This window comes from Phascolarctos cinereus, unplaced genomic scaffold, assembly GCF_003287225.1.
Source record: "Phascolarctos cinereus isolate Bilbo 61053 unplaced genomic scaffold, phaCin_HiC Scaffold_4;HRSCAF=312, whole genome shotgun sequence".
NCBI lineage: Eukaryota > Metazoa > Chordata > Mammalia > Diprotodontia > Phascolarctidae > Phascolarctos > Phascolarctos cinereus.
Window position 1 is genome coordinate 606173703 of NW_027555847.1, and position 15493 is coordinate 606189195.

Genomic DNA, 15493 nt, shown 5'->3' on the forward strand with positions numbered 1-15493 from the left:
AATGAAAGAATACTCTAACTTACTATTGATTAGAGAAATGCCAAGTTAAAACAACCCTGAGGTGCCACTTCACACCTATCAGATTGGCTACTATGACAAAATAAGAAAATAATAAATGTTGGTCATGATATGGGAAAATTGGAACACATGCACTGTCAGTGGAATTGTGAACAAATCCAACCACTCTGGAGAACAATTTGGAACTATGCCCAAAGGGCTATAAAACTGTGCATATCCTTTGATCCAGCAATACAAATACTAAGTCTGTATGTCAAAGTGATTCTCAAAAATGAGCAAAAAACAAAAAAGAGACCTGACCACAGAAATCTACTATGGTTTCAGAGAATATCAAAAGACCAACTTAGAAGATAACAATGTCTTTTCATTTTGTTTGACTGATTCTTGATGTCTCATAGAGTCATTAGCTTGCACTTCAAAAATTCTAATTCTTAAGGAATTATTTTCTTCAGTTAGCTTTTGTACTTCTGTTTCCATTTAGCCAGTTTTACTTTTTAAGGAGTTATTTTGTTTTGTTTTCCCAAGTGGTTCACTCTTTTTTCATGATTCTCTTATATCACTTTTGTTTCCCCCCTCCCCCACTGTTTCTTCTATCTTTGTCTTTTGATTTTTAAACTCCTATTTGAGACCTTCCTTATCTCTGGGCTTGAGACATATTTCCATTTTTTTTTTTTTTGTGGCTTTGCCCATAAGTGTTTTGGCATTTTTCTCCTCTTCTGAGTATGTGTCTTGATATTCCCTGTCACCACAATAACTTTCTATGGTCAGATTCTTTTTGTTGTTGTTGTTTTGCTCATCTTTCCCAGTCTTTTTTTCTCACTTTTAAATTTGACTTCTGCTGTTGGGGTGGAAGGAGCACTGTCCCAAACTTCTTGCGCTACAGGCTCTTTTACTGGCTTCTTGCCTAGTGCTACACTGGTACCACCCTGAGGTCTATGGGGGCCTACAGTGCCTGGTGCTGTGCTGAGATACTGAACTGGAAAGTGGCTGGCACTGATAGGGGAAACATGGTCTGGCAGCTTACTTGCTGCTGTCCTAAGATATATGGGACATCCAGACACTGAGGTCTGAGCTGGCCAATTGACTGGCCATGCTGAAGCATGTGCCAGGGATGAGGTGTTCTGGTGTTGGCATTTGTCTGTTCAGGCCTTGCTGAGGATCAGGACTACCATAGACTTGTTGAGGTAGGGTGTGCTGTTTGCATGCTGGGATGCTTCCTGTCCGAGTTTGTGCTCCCTTTTTACCTAATTGAGACAGACCTTTCCTAGTGACTTTTCAAGTTTCTTGGGCTGGAAGGTTGTTTCACCCTGTCTTTTCGCTAGTTCTGCTATTCCAGTTTTCATTTTGTGCCCCTATTTTATAATTGTTTGGAGGCAACATCCTGGTTAGATAGATGCTGTTATTATCACCAAAATTATATTTGATGAAATTGAGGCAGATAAAGTTAAGAGACTTACTCAGGGAAACATAACTGGTGTCTGTGGATTGAATTCAGTTTTACTCACTTTAGGGTCATCACTCTATATGTTCCCCAACTTTTCTTTTTTTTCCTTTTTTTTTTCTTTTTTAGTAATTTATTTTAAACATAATACTAAAACTTAAATGCAAAATAACAAAAGAAAAAAAATATTGCATGTGCACAGTAGAATGTAAAAGAGGATTCAAAATACACAACAAATCTCCATTTCAAGAAAGCTTATATAATAAATACTACACATGATGTTCATTTGTTCACTTTTTCTTTGCTCCCTTATAAGTTTCCTTTTGTTCTGTACTGTCCACTTTTTACTTTATTGTTTATTCCTCCCTTTCTTCCCCTTTCCCCAAGAAGATTACAATTAATCATGGATACACACACACACACACGTCTGTGTACACATACATAGACATATACATGAACATTTATATATGCACATATACAGAAATACACAAACATACATAATCATATATAGACATATACATTCATATACATCTATGTAAGACTGTATTATAGTTGGTCATCTCTATTTCTGTAAGGGTAGATAACCATTTCCTTCATAAGTCCAAGTCTTTCCATATTTTTCTAAATCCACCAATTCATCATTTTCTACAACATAGTAATATTACAACCTTATAGTGCCTAGTTATTTTAAATAATCTAACACAATATTGATCAATATACCTGATATACAGTATAGTTTCCCTATTTTCCCTTTTGATTAAATATGTCTTTAACTTAGAGATCATTTTTGCTACTCCTGCTTTTTTCTTAATAAGTTCTACTCCTGATTTTTATTTTCTTTTTTGTGTTATCATTTGTTGCCTCTCCTTCCTGACTTCTCTACTTTATTTCTACTATCTTGCCCTCCTATTACCTAACCTACCCCCCTGCAAAAATTCCTCCTTCATCCTCTCTACCCACCCTTTTTCTTTTCTCTTATTTCAATTAGAATTTAGAAAACTTTCTGATAAATATGTTATTTTTATGAATCTAGACACCCTTATATTCCTCCTCCTTATTCTATTCCCTCATCATCCTATTTTTAAAATAAATTTAGAATAATTTTATTTCCTTCTAATGTATGTATTGCTCTCCCTTTAACCCAGATCTGATGTGAGTAGGGTTCCCTATAAAAAGTCTTCCCATATTCTCTCTTCCCTATCTCCTTAGCTTTTGATTGCTTTCTGAGTTTAGAAGACATACATACATATGTATGTATTTGTTGCCTCTTTAATCCATTGCCTAAGAGAGTAGGGATCCAGAACCACCAGGCATCCCCTCCCATCTAATTTCTTTGTGTCAGTTCTTCTTCTTCCACCTAATTTGTGTAAGATAGCTGCTCTTTTTTCATTTATTATAATGGTTTTACTCTTTATAATCACATCATACAATGTTATACCCCAATCTTTCTTTTGAACTAACCCATTATTAATAACAATCTTAGACATATGTTTTACATCTCCTCCAGTAAAAAGTCCTTATCGAGTCTCTTGTAATTAGTCTTAAATATGTGCCTTACATTTCTCTTGGATTTTATGTGTCAAATTTTCTATTAAGTTAAGGAATTTTTGAAACAAAAATCTTGAAAGTCTCAAAATTCACTGAATATTCCTCTTTTTTCATTCTGGATTCTGCTTAAGTTTTCTGGGTATGGTATTTTCAGCCTCAACTCAGTTCTTTTCCTTTTCAATATATAGTGTTGCATAACCTGCTGTCTTTTAGTGTTGCCACTGCTAGGTCTTCTATGATTCTAATTGTGATTCTCATAATATTTTCTCCTTAGGCGGAGGCAGGATCTGTTTCACATGGTATTTGGTGGATTTTTTTTTTTCATTTCTTCTTTCCCCTCTTTTTCTAATGCTTCAAGACAATTTTCTTTAACTATTTTTTTTTACTCAAGATCACTTTTTAAAAAAAAATTTAGCTTTCTGGCACTCTAATTATTCTTATGTTTTCTCTTTTTGATTTATTTTTCAGATCATTTTTTCCCCCATTTAGGAGATGTTTCACATTCTCTCCTTTTGCTTTTCATTCTTAATATTTTGCTTTACTATTTCTTGGTCTTTTATAACTTCCTTGGCTTCCCCTTGCCCAATTCTAATTTTCAAGGAGTTATTCTCTTCCTTAAGATTCTAGATGTCCTTTTTCAGTTTCTTGAGTTTCTTTTCATAAATTTCTTATTTTTCTTTAATTTTTCTTTTTTCAAAAAAAAAAGTCCTCAATCTCTCTCACTTAATGTTTAAAGTCTTTTTTTTTAAGTTCTTCTATGAATTCTTTTTGGCCAGGTAACCATTTAAATTACTCTTTGGGGTAGGAGAGATTTTTTTTCTTCCGTGTTATCCTCTGAAGATGAACCCTAGTCTGTCTATCCCTGTAGTAACTTTCTATAGTTGTGTTCTTTTTTTTGATAGCTTATTATTGTAATTCCTTTTAGTCCTGGGGTATGAGGGATGGTACCTCTAGCCTCAGGTCCTCCTTTAGTTTTCCCCTCTGGCCTGGGACTGAAACTAAAAACTCTGCTGTTTTATAAGTGCCCACAGCCCACAACAATGTCGCCACCCTACCGCTTCTGCATTCACCTGGCTTGTGCTGATTCCTTCTCACTAAAAGCCATGCCCCCAAAGCACAGCTGGGCCTGGCATCCTTTCTCAGCAGAGGTTCCCTCAGTCTTTCCCCACTCAGACCCCTGACACTCCAGGAGGTGAAAATTCCTATGGTTGGGGCTGAGTCTATCTTCCATCCAAGCTAGCCCCATAGTTCACCATTTGCTATTTCAGTGCAATTAGGCTGGAGGTGTTTACATTTTCCAGGGACCAAATCTTAGTCCTGGGATTTCATATCTTCTGTGGTTGCCCCAGGAGTACTCCAGTTCTGCCCGAAATCTTGCTCGCTTTTACAACTCTACATTCTCCCCGAGGTACTATTTTGTGTTGTTTGTGAGGTAAAACTGGAGGGCTTGGAATTTTCTGACCTACTCCGTCATCTTCCCAGAATCATCTCTCTTCTCCCTAACTTTTCAATGGGATCTTTTCCATTTTTTCTGTGTTTTAATTTGTCCCTTTGCCACCTTATTTAATCTCCCATAAACATATACACATGTTTATCAGTTAGGATTATGAAATAGTAGCTCCCTTAGCCCTATAAAAATGAATTTAATCTAGGGTTGCATCAAGAGACATATAATTGTCAGGAGGAGGGAGATGATGATCCCAATGTACTCAGCTCTGGTCAGATCCCATATGGAAGGGCAGTTTCTTTTTTCTTTTGTATGTCCAGTGACTTGCACAAAAACTTGGATAAAACAGGAATATGACAAATGTTTTAATTCACATATTACTGTCTCTCATTTTGATTAAAATGTATATTCCCCCCTCTTTTCTAAATTTAAGGTGGTCAAGCAAATGGTCAAGCAATAAAGCAATTGAATACCTAGATTTTCAGTGGGCAATAAAAAAATTCGTTTATTATTCAATAAATCATTGGTTCTCATTTTAACTGCATTTATTAATTAGAAATCTCAAAAGATGATGATAAAATGGAAGAATAGAATCAATATATTGCATTGTTGGTAGTAAATTATCTAATTATTTAGAGCTAGTAATAATCTCCAAGTTATACACACCATTCATATATACCATGTGACATATAGAATGTTAAAAAGAATACTTGAGTATAAGGGAGGTTTAATCTAAGAGTGTTTAGAAAGAGAGCATGGTATAATAGTTAGAGTCCCAGGATGGAGTTGGTTTCAAATTCACTTCTAGTACATATATATGGGATGATGTGATCCTCAGTTTCTTCAACTGTGAAGTGGATGTGACAATAATATCTATGATTACAAATTACCATGAGGCTTAGGAGAGACATTTAAATCAATTTACATGTGGTGCTTATATCTATCTATCTATCTATCTATCTCTATCTATCTATCTATCTATAATTGTATATATAATTATATAATTATCCTATATGTACTATATATAATACATATGGTATTTATATAATTATAAATTATCTTTCATTTTGTTCCAACCAATAGAAAACATGCACTATACAATAAATAGCAGGTTAAAAGTAGAAGAATAGATGTCACAAAAAATTCAATCAAGACATTCTAATCCTTTTTTTAAATACTTTTTATGCAAATGCTAATTTTGACCAGACATATAGTCACCATTTACCTCTGGTGGCAACTATATTAAAGGAGAGATCACTGGAATTAATATGCAAAGGACAATCCAAACTGCAATTAAAGATATACCTATGGCTTAGACACACTATGTGACACAGTAAAAGAACTAGTAGATGCCCCAGGAAACTCTGTAAGATGATGAGTTGTCATGGAGATGTTGAACTGCCCTGAAGGAGAGAATTTTTACGAAGGAATTTACTTAATTATTGAACACTGAAGTTTCAGGTAGAGATATAAAGGGGAAAAAATCCCAAATATTCAGGAGTTAGAGAGCAGATCCATAAGTGATGAGACACTGCCAGGGATTGAGTTAGAATAATTTTAAATAGAGATAAAAATGCAACTCTATCTATCATTACCTCTGCATCTTAAGGATGGAATGACAAACTATATTCACTAAGAAACATAACAAAAGATGCAATAAATACAAAGGAGATGTCAATAACACCATAGATTTAGAGGTGCAAGGGAACTTCAGAAGTAATTTAGTCCACCATATTGCTCATATTTTATAGGTGAGGAAACTGTGGATGAAAGGGATTAAGAAACTTGCCCAAAGTCACCTAGCTAGTACCTGGAACAATTTCACCTCAACTTTTCCTGACTCTGAGTATAGTAACCTTTATGCCATGGTGAATATGAGCATGAAGAAAAATAACTTGTAGTTAAGAAGACATAGAAGACTTTAAGAAAAACAAATCTGTTATCTGACCTAGAAGTAAAAGAAAGATTTTTTTTTAAGAGGTAGTAGTATTGACATTAGACTTCTCTGAATGAGAGGACCATTAATGGAAATATGACAAAATATTTTACAATAAATATAGGATTAGCTACTAATGCTCTTGGGCAACATTCTTAGCCAAAAAATTCTATGGTGTACCACTAAGGCTCTAGTATTTTTCAGAAGTGGGATTTTATGTAGCATAGTGAAAATTCCATCCCTAAATTCTAGATGTCTATAACTTAGTAATAGTACATTATTCATTTTATTCGTTGCTTTTGTGTGTTCTTCAAGCATCATTAAGAAAGATTTTCTCTGTATAAAGACTTACCACAGATTTCCTGACCTGTACACCAGAAAGAGTTGGAAAGGAAACATTCATAAGGGAAAATATTACATAGAATGTACAACTTGATAGACAAAACAAAATTATGAAGGAAGGCAAGTGGTAGGTGCAATGAATCACAATATCACATTTACAATTTGTGACACTTCCTCATTGCTAATTGCCATCCTTGCCAAAATGTCAATGTTTGATATGAGAAATCCAAAGCAATGTTATTATTTAACAATCCATTAATAGCAAGATGAATTGAGCAGCTTCCAGAACATAGCAACAATAGCTGAAGGTTCTATCATCTATCACTTATGATAGATTTGTTATCTATGTCACTCTTTCAAGAGTGAATCCGGCAGACTTTGCTTCTCACTGTAATGTCAGTGAAACAGTCTATCAGTTTATCATTCATTCTGGATTAAAGAAATGATTCTGATCCTAGTTCAATTCCAGTCTGAAATTTAAAACCTTTGAAAAATAGTGAGGTTTCTAAATTCTTACCATTTTTTAAATCCCTTACCACAAGGTATAATCAGTCTGGGTATAAACTAAATTGGTTTCATGTCTGAAGATGTTCCTTGTGAAGAAGCAATGAGGCAAAATGAAATACTAAAAAAAATAAAAAATAAAAAAATAAAAAAAGTTTTCTGCACAGATATTTAAACTCTTGAGGGAACTAATGAAAGATATTTGTGTAGATACACAAAATGTGTACTTTTAGGCCATCTGATTATGCCTTTTGTAATATGAAAACAAAACAGCTTATTTAAAATGAAGTGCATCCCTCATGAAATTGTGTTTAGTTCTAAAGGAAAAATTGGGGATTTCTATGATGTCAATCCTGTTGAATGTCTCATAGCATTATGGAAAAAAATTACACTAACACATTTCAGTAGATTAAATATCAACATATAATGCAAAACACATTTGTATAATTTGAAAAGCAATGAATAAAAAAAATAATCAAGGCTGAAGGATCAATGAAATCAATTTATAATTCTGTATAATTTCAAAACATACCTCTGGAAAAAGAATTTTGGTGACCAACTGAGCCATGTTTCAAATCAGTAATTCTTAAAAAAGGTTTCACCAAATGGACTATATGATGCTCAACTGACTCAAACTTATTCAAGGAACAGAAGTAATTTTGCTAGAGAGGGGGAGTGAGATATTTAAAAAGGAGGCATAGACACATTGATTTTCAGGAAAATGTATCATCCAGTGCAAATATACAAATCCATAAAAATGACTTCAATATTTTGAAAATTTAATTCTTGATAATAAACTTATGGATTTATACACACACACATTACTACAAATAGGAAAAAACTGAGAGGCAGCATGATGTGAACTGGCATCAGAGTTAAAAGGAGCTTGGTAAATTCCCATTTTTTAGACTAATTCTTGAATTAACGAATTCTCTAAGAGAATTCTGTAAGACAAAAAGTTGCAAAAAAATGAGTGGAGATAATTTATCTACACTAATGAGTGACAGAAGCAGAGGAACAGAGATAGATGAACATGGAAAGAGACAGAGAAAGAGACACAGAGACAAATACAGATATACAGAGACAGGGAGAAAGTGATTTAAAAAGATTAAATGAGATGAATGCTTTTTCTTTCTATCTTCAATGCTTAGAACAGATAGGAATCATTCAATAAATAAATACATTTTGACTAATTAATTGATGAATGTATTTTATCATTAGCTGCTTTTGCCTTCTGGGGGAAAGCAAAATAAAATCAATGTATTTTCCACTTGACAGACTTTAAATTATTGTAAAAGCTATCACATCACCCACTGCCAAAGTCTTTTTTTCTTTTTTAAAATTTATTAATTTATTTCTTTTAGTTTTCTACATTCAGTTTTATAAGATTTTAATTTCTAAATTTTCCTCTCTCTCCCTTCCTACTCCCCCTTGCCAATACAACATGCAATCTGATAGAGGCTATACATGTATAATCCTATTAAACATATTTAAACATTAGTCATGTTGTGAAAGAAAGATTGGAACAAAAGGGAAAAGCACAAGAAAGAAAGAAAATAAAACAACAAAAACTAGAAAATAGTATGCTTTGATCTGCATTTAGAATCCATATTTTTTTCTCTAGATGTGGATAGCATTTTCCATCTTTTGGAATTGTCTTAGATTATTGTATTTGCTGAGAAAAGTTAAATCTAACAAAGTCGGGCATTGCGAAATGTTGCTGTTACTCTGTATAGTGTTCTCTTCATTCTGCTCAATTCACTTAGTGTCAGCACATGTAAGTCTTTTCAGGTTTTATTCTGAAATCAGCCTACTTATCATTTCTTATGGAACAATAGTATTGCATTACATTTATATACCACAAGTTATTCAGCAGTTCCCTAATTAATGGGCATGCACTCAATTTCCACTTTTTTCCATCATAAAAAGAGCTGTTATAAATATTTTTGTACATATGGGTCTATTCCACTTTTTCATGATTTCATTGGGATACAGACCTAGTTGTGATATTACTGGATTAAAGGGTATGCATTGTAGGTAAGATAGCATTGTCATTTTTTATTGTATTAATTCAGTGTACCCATGAGCAACTGATATTATTTCCAATTATTTGGATATGACTTCATTTGTGTGAAAAGTTTTTTTCTTTGTTTTTGTTTTGTATTTGTGTTCATATAGTTCCTGAATTTGTCTTGGCAGGTAGACTCCAACTTTTTTATATATTGTTTACAATTATTTTAAATGGAATTTTTTTTCAATCTCTTGCTGCTGGGCTTTGTTAATAATATGTAGAAATGCCAATAATTGGTGTGTTTATTTTATTTAAATCCTGGAACTTCATGAGAGTTGTTAATTATTTGAAGTAGGTTTTTAGTTAGTTCTCTAGGATTTTCTAAATATATCATCATGTTGCCTGCAAAGAGTGATATTTTTGTTTCCTCATTGACTATTCTAATTCCTTCCATTCCTTTTTCTTCTCTTCTTGCTAAAGCTAACATTTCTAGTACAATATTGAATAAGAGTTGTGATAATGAACATCCTTGTTTTACCCCTGATATTTACTGGGAAAGAATCTAGTTTATCCCCATTACATATTATGCTTGCAGATGGTTTTAGATAGCTGTTTTTTAAAATTTTAAAAATATCACTTTAGGGAAAACTCCATGTATTTCTATGCTTTTGAGTGTTTTTAATAGGAATAGGTATTGTAGTTTGTCAAAATCTTTTTTCTGCATCTATTGAGTTAATAATATGATTTTTGTTAATTTTCTTATTAATATGGTCAATTATGCTGATAGTTTTCCTAATATCAAACTAGCTTTGTATTCCTGGTACAAATCTCACTTGGTCATAGTGATAATATTATCCTCACGATAAATTTCTGTAATGTCTTTGCTAATATTTTATTTAAAAATTTTCCTTCGATATTCATTAGGAAAATTGTTCTATTGTTTTCTTTCTCTGTTTTGGCTCTTTGTTTAGGTATCAGCACCATATTTATTTAACGAAAATAATTTGGTAGAACTCCTTCTTTGACCATTTTTCCAACTAGTTTGTATATTATTGGAATTATTATTCTTTAACTATTTGGTAAAATTCAATTGTAAATCCATCTGGCCCTGAAGATTTTTTTTCTTAGGTTATTCATTGATGGTTTATTCAATTTCTTTTTATCTGAAATAGGGTTGAATATTTTATTTCCTCTTCTCAATCTGAGAAATATTTATTTTTGTAAACATTAGTCCATTTCACTTAGATTGTCAAATTTATTTGCATATATATGGGCAAAATAGCTCCTAATTATTTATTTTTGTTTCCTCTTCACTGGTGTTGAATTCATCTTTTTTTTCTTACATTTTTGATATGGGTAATTTGGTTTCCTTTCTTTTTTTTTCTAAATTAAATTGACTAAAGGTTTATCCTTTTTTTTTTATAAAACCAGTTCTTTATTTTATTTATTAGTTTTATAGTTTTCTTAATTTCAATTTTCTTAATTTCTCCTCTAATTTGGTATTTAATTGGGGATTTTTAATTTGTTATTCTCACTTTCTTAGTTGCATTCCCAAGTTACTGATCTTCTCTTTCTCTATTTTATTAATGTAAGCATTTAGAGATTTAAAATTTCCCCTAAGAACTGCTTTGGTTGTTTCTCACAGGTTTTGATATGTTGTATTATTGTTTTCATTCCTTTGGATGAAATTATTTTTTTCTATGATTTGTTGTTTGATCTATCCATTATTTAGTATTAGATGATGCAGTTCATATTATTATTTTTTTAAATTATTGTTCTTAGTATATTTATTATATTATTTAATTATTTTACATATTTAATTACAATTCATTACATATTAATAAATGTTAGTATATGATATATAGAATTAATTTCCAACTAATTTTAGTCTATCTTTCCATGGCCCTTTATTACATGTAATTTTTTATTGCATCATTATGTGAAAAGGATGCATTTAATATTTCTCTCTACATTTTATTGTGAGGTTTTTATACCCTAGAACATGTGCAGTTTTTGTGTAGGTGCAATGTACCACTGAGAAAAAGGTATATTACTTTCTTTGCCCATTCAATTTTCTCTAGAGATCTACCATATCTTTTTTTCTAAAATTTGATTCTCTTTCTTAATTTCTTTCTTGTTTTTTTGTGATTAAATTTATCTAATTCTGAGAGGGGGTGCTTGAGGTCTCCCATTTGTGTACCTCTGCTGTCTATTTCTTCCTTTAATTCACTTAATTTCTCCTTTAAGAATTTGGATGCTATAACACTTGATGCATATATGTTTAGTATTAATATTATTTCATTGCCTATGGTACGTTTTAGCAAGATGTAGTTTCTACCTTTATCTCTTTTAATTAGATCTATTTTTTCCCCTTTTGCTTTGTCTGAGATCAGAATCACTACCACACCTTTGTTTGTTTGTTTAACTTCAACCTAAGTACAATATATTTTGCTCCAGCCTTTTACCTTTCCTTTGTGCGTATCTCTTTCCTTCAAATGTGTTTCTTTGGGGCAGCTAAGTGACACAATGCATATAGAACTAGCTCTGGAATCAGGAAGACCTGAAATCAAATATGGACTCAGACACATAACACTTACCAGCTATGTTATTCTGGGCAAGTCACTTAACCCCAATTGCCTTGCCCCCCCCAAAAAAAAGGGTTTCTTTTAAATAGCATGTTTTAGGATTACAGTCTTTAAACCACTCTTCTACCCACTTCTGTTTTATGGGAGAGTTCATCCCATTCACATTCACAGTTATGATTACTGTGTCTTTTTCTCCTTACTTCCTCCCCATTTATATAGTTCTCTCTCCTTTAACCCTTTCTCTCCCCAGCAGTGTTTTGCTTTTGACTACTACCTCTCTTAATTTTCCCTCCCTTCTGTCAGGTCGCCTCACTTTTTTTTCACCTTTCCCCTACTACTTCCTTATAAGGTGTGATTTATTTTTATAACCAGCTGAATGTGTATGTTATTCTCTCTTTGAACCAAATCTGATAAGAGTAATGTTCAAATAATGGTTGCTCTCCTCCTTTACTTTCTTCTGCTGTAATAAGCTTTTGTGCATCTTCCTGTTATGTAACTTACCCCATTCTTCACTCTTTTCCAAGTGCAATCCTTTTTTTCCCACCTCTTAATTAATTAATTATTTTAGTATCACATCAAATTCCTTATACCCACATCTTCTGTCTGTACATACCCCTTCTAAATGCTGTAATAAAGATATAGTTCTCAAGAGTTACAAGTATCATCTTTCTATGTAGCTATGTAAACAGTTTAACCTCAAGAACAAAATGTTTTGCTTTTCTGTTTACCTTTTTATGCTTCTGATGAGTATTTTATTTGAACATCAAATTTTCTGTACAATTCATATTTTTTAATCGGAAATGATTGAAAGTCCCCTATTTCATTGAATACCCATCTTTTTCCCTAAAAGATTTTTCTCAGTTTTCCTGGATAGTTTATTCTTGTTTGTAATCCACACTCCTTTGCCTTCCAGGATATCATATTCCATGCTCTCTAATCCTTTACTGTAGAAGCTGCTAAGTCCTATGTAATATTGAATGTGGTTGCACAATATATAATTTATTTTTCTAGCTGCTTTAGTATTTTCTTCCTGGCATAATAATTCTGGAATTTGGCTACAATATTCCTTTTACTTTTCATTTTGAGATCTCTTTCAGCAGCTGATCATTGGATTCTTTCAATAATGATTTTGCCCTCTGGTTCTAAAACCTCAGGTCAGTTTTCTTTGCTAATTTCTTGAAAGATGCTGTTCAGACTCTTTTTAGATCATGTCTTTCAGACTTTCAGGAGCCAAGATGGTGGAGTAAGCAGTAGATCACTATCCCTTTTCCATATTTATCCCTGAACACCCACAAAATAGTGCCCTAGAACAGATCTTGGGACAGCAGAGCCAGAAGAAGAAGGGGGTGGAACAGTCTTGTAGTGCAGGAGACTTGCAGCATTGGCAAGGAAGGTCCACATCATTTGAGTTAAAAGCCAGCACAGTCCAGGACAGAAGGCATCCCAACATGCCACTGGCAGGCTCCACCTCAGCAAACTAGGGGGAGATCCTGAGTCCCAGTATGGTGGAGTAGGCAAATGCAAACACCAGGACGCTCCCAAATTCCTTAGCATAACCAGAGGAACTAGAAGACTCCAGCTTGGAGAACCACCACATGTGCAGTTGCAGCACTGAGCAGGTAAGCATCTTCTAGCAGCCAGAGCTCCCCTTGCTTCAGTGCAGCCCCATGCAAGCAGGTGTCCTTCAGAAGTAGACCTCTAAGTGCTTCAGTATAGCCTGGTTAAATGCAGAAAAACCCTTCTTGAACTCAGCACATGCCAGACACCACCACTAGGATCCCTGCTCTGCACTAGGTAAGCTGCCAGACCCCTACAGCCTCCAGCTGCCAGCACTTGAGGCCCCAGGGCACAAAAGTAGTGAGCAGTCCCCTGGCCCCTAGCACAAGAAGCTAGGGACAGTGACCCTGTGCTCCAACAGAAGAGCTCAAATTTAAAAGTCAGGAAATAGGTTAACATCATGAGTAAGAAGCAAAATATATCCTTGACCATAAAGAGGTGGGGGTTTTTTTACTGGTTTTTGTTTTGTTTTGTTTTGTTTTTAGGATGAGAGAGAGGGAAGATCAAAATACAAACTCAGAAGAGGATATCACTATCAATATACCTACATCTGAAACCCCCAAAGGAAATATGAATTAATATGAAGCCTAAAAAATCTTCCTGGACAACCCCAAGAAGGATTTTAAAAGTCAAAAAAAGAGAGGTTGAAGAAAATTGGGGGAAAAGAATGATAGCTATGCAAGAGAGAGTCAATAGCTTGGAAAAGGAAGGACAATAATTGACTGAAGAAAACAACTCCTTAAAAATGGAAAAGGAAGTAAAAAAGGTAACTGAAGAAAATAATTTCTTTAAAATTAGAAATTGAAAAGTAGAAGCTTATGATTACATAATATATCAGTAACTAGTAAAACAAAAATCCACAAAGTGAAAAAAAGAAGAAAATATGAAAGACCTAATTGGAAAAATAACTGACCTTGAAAATAGATCCAGAAGAGATAATTTAAGAATTATTGGATCACCTCAAAGTCTTCTATTCTGCTTTTCCCCATTTTTTATTAATTTACTTTGATTTATCAACAATCACTTCCATAAGCTTTTGAGTTTTAAAATTTTCTCCCCCTTGCTCCCCAGGATGGTGTGTAATCTGATATTAGCTACACATATACATTCCTATCAAAGATATTTTCACATTAGTCATATTGTAAGGAAGAATTCTAACCAATGGGAGGAACCACAAGAAAAAGAAAACAAAATAATCAGAAGAAAAAAAATAGCAAATAGTATGCTTAGACCTGCGTTCAAACTCCATAGTTCTTTCTGTGGATGTGGATAGCATTTTCCATCATGACACATTTGGAGATGTTTTAGATTCTTGAATTTCTGAGAAGAGCTAAGTCTATCAACATTAGTCATCACACAACATGGCTGTTACTGTGTACAATGTTCTCCCGGTTCTGCTAACTTCACTCAGCATCAGGCCATGCAAGTCTTTCCAGGTTTTCTAAAGTTCACTTGCTCATCATTTTTTATAGCACAATAGTATTACATTACATTCATATACCACAATTTGTTCAGCCATTACCATTTCTTTCTTTTTCTTTTATTTTTTAACATATGTTTTTAAAACTTCGGGTTACAAATTTTCTCCCTTTATTGCTACTCACCCACCCTCATTGAAAAGGCAAACAACTTGATACAGGTTATAGATGTACAGTTATGCAAAAACACTTCCATAGTAGTGACATTAAGAAAAACTAAGTATATTTCCCTTCATTCTATTCCATCCTCCATTTATTCTATTCTCTCTTTTGACCCTGTCACTCCTCACAAGGGTTTGCTTCTGATTCTCCCCTATCCCAATCTGCCCTGCCCTCTATCATCTCCCTCCTCTCTTGTCCCCTTGCCCCCTTATTTTCCTGCAGGGTAAGATAGATTTCCATACCCAATAGTGTATGTTATTCCCTCCTTAAGCCAAATCCTATGACAATAACATTCACTCATTCCCTCTCACCTTTCCCCATTTCCCCTCCACTGTAAAAGCCTTTTCTTGTCTATTTCTTGTGAGATAATTTACCCCATTCTACCTCTCCCTTTCTCCTTCTCCCAGTATAATCCTCTCTCACCCCTTAATTTTATTCTCCATATATCACCCCTTCATCTTCAA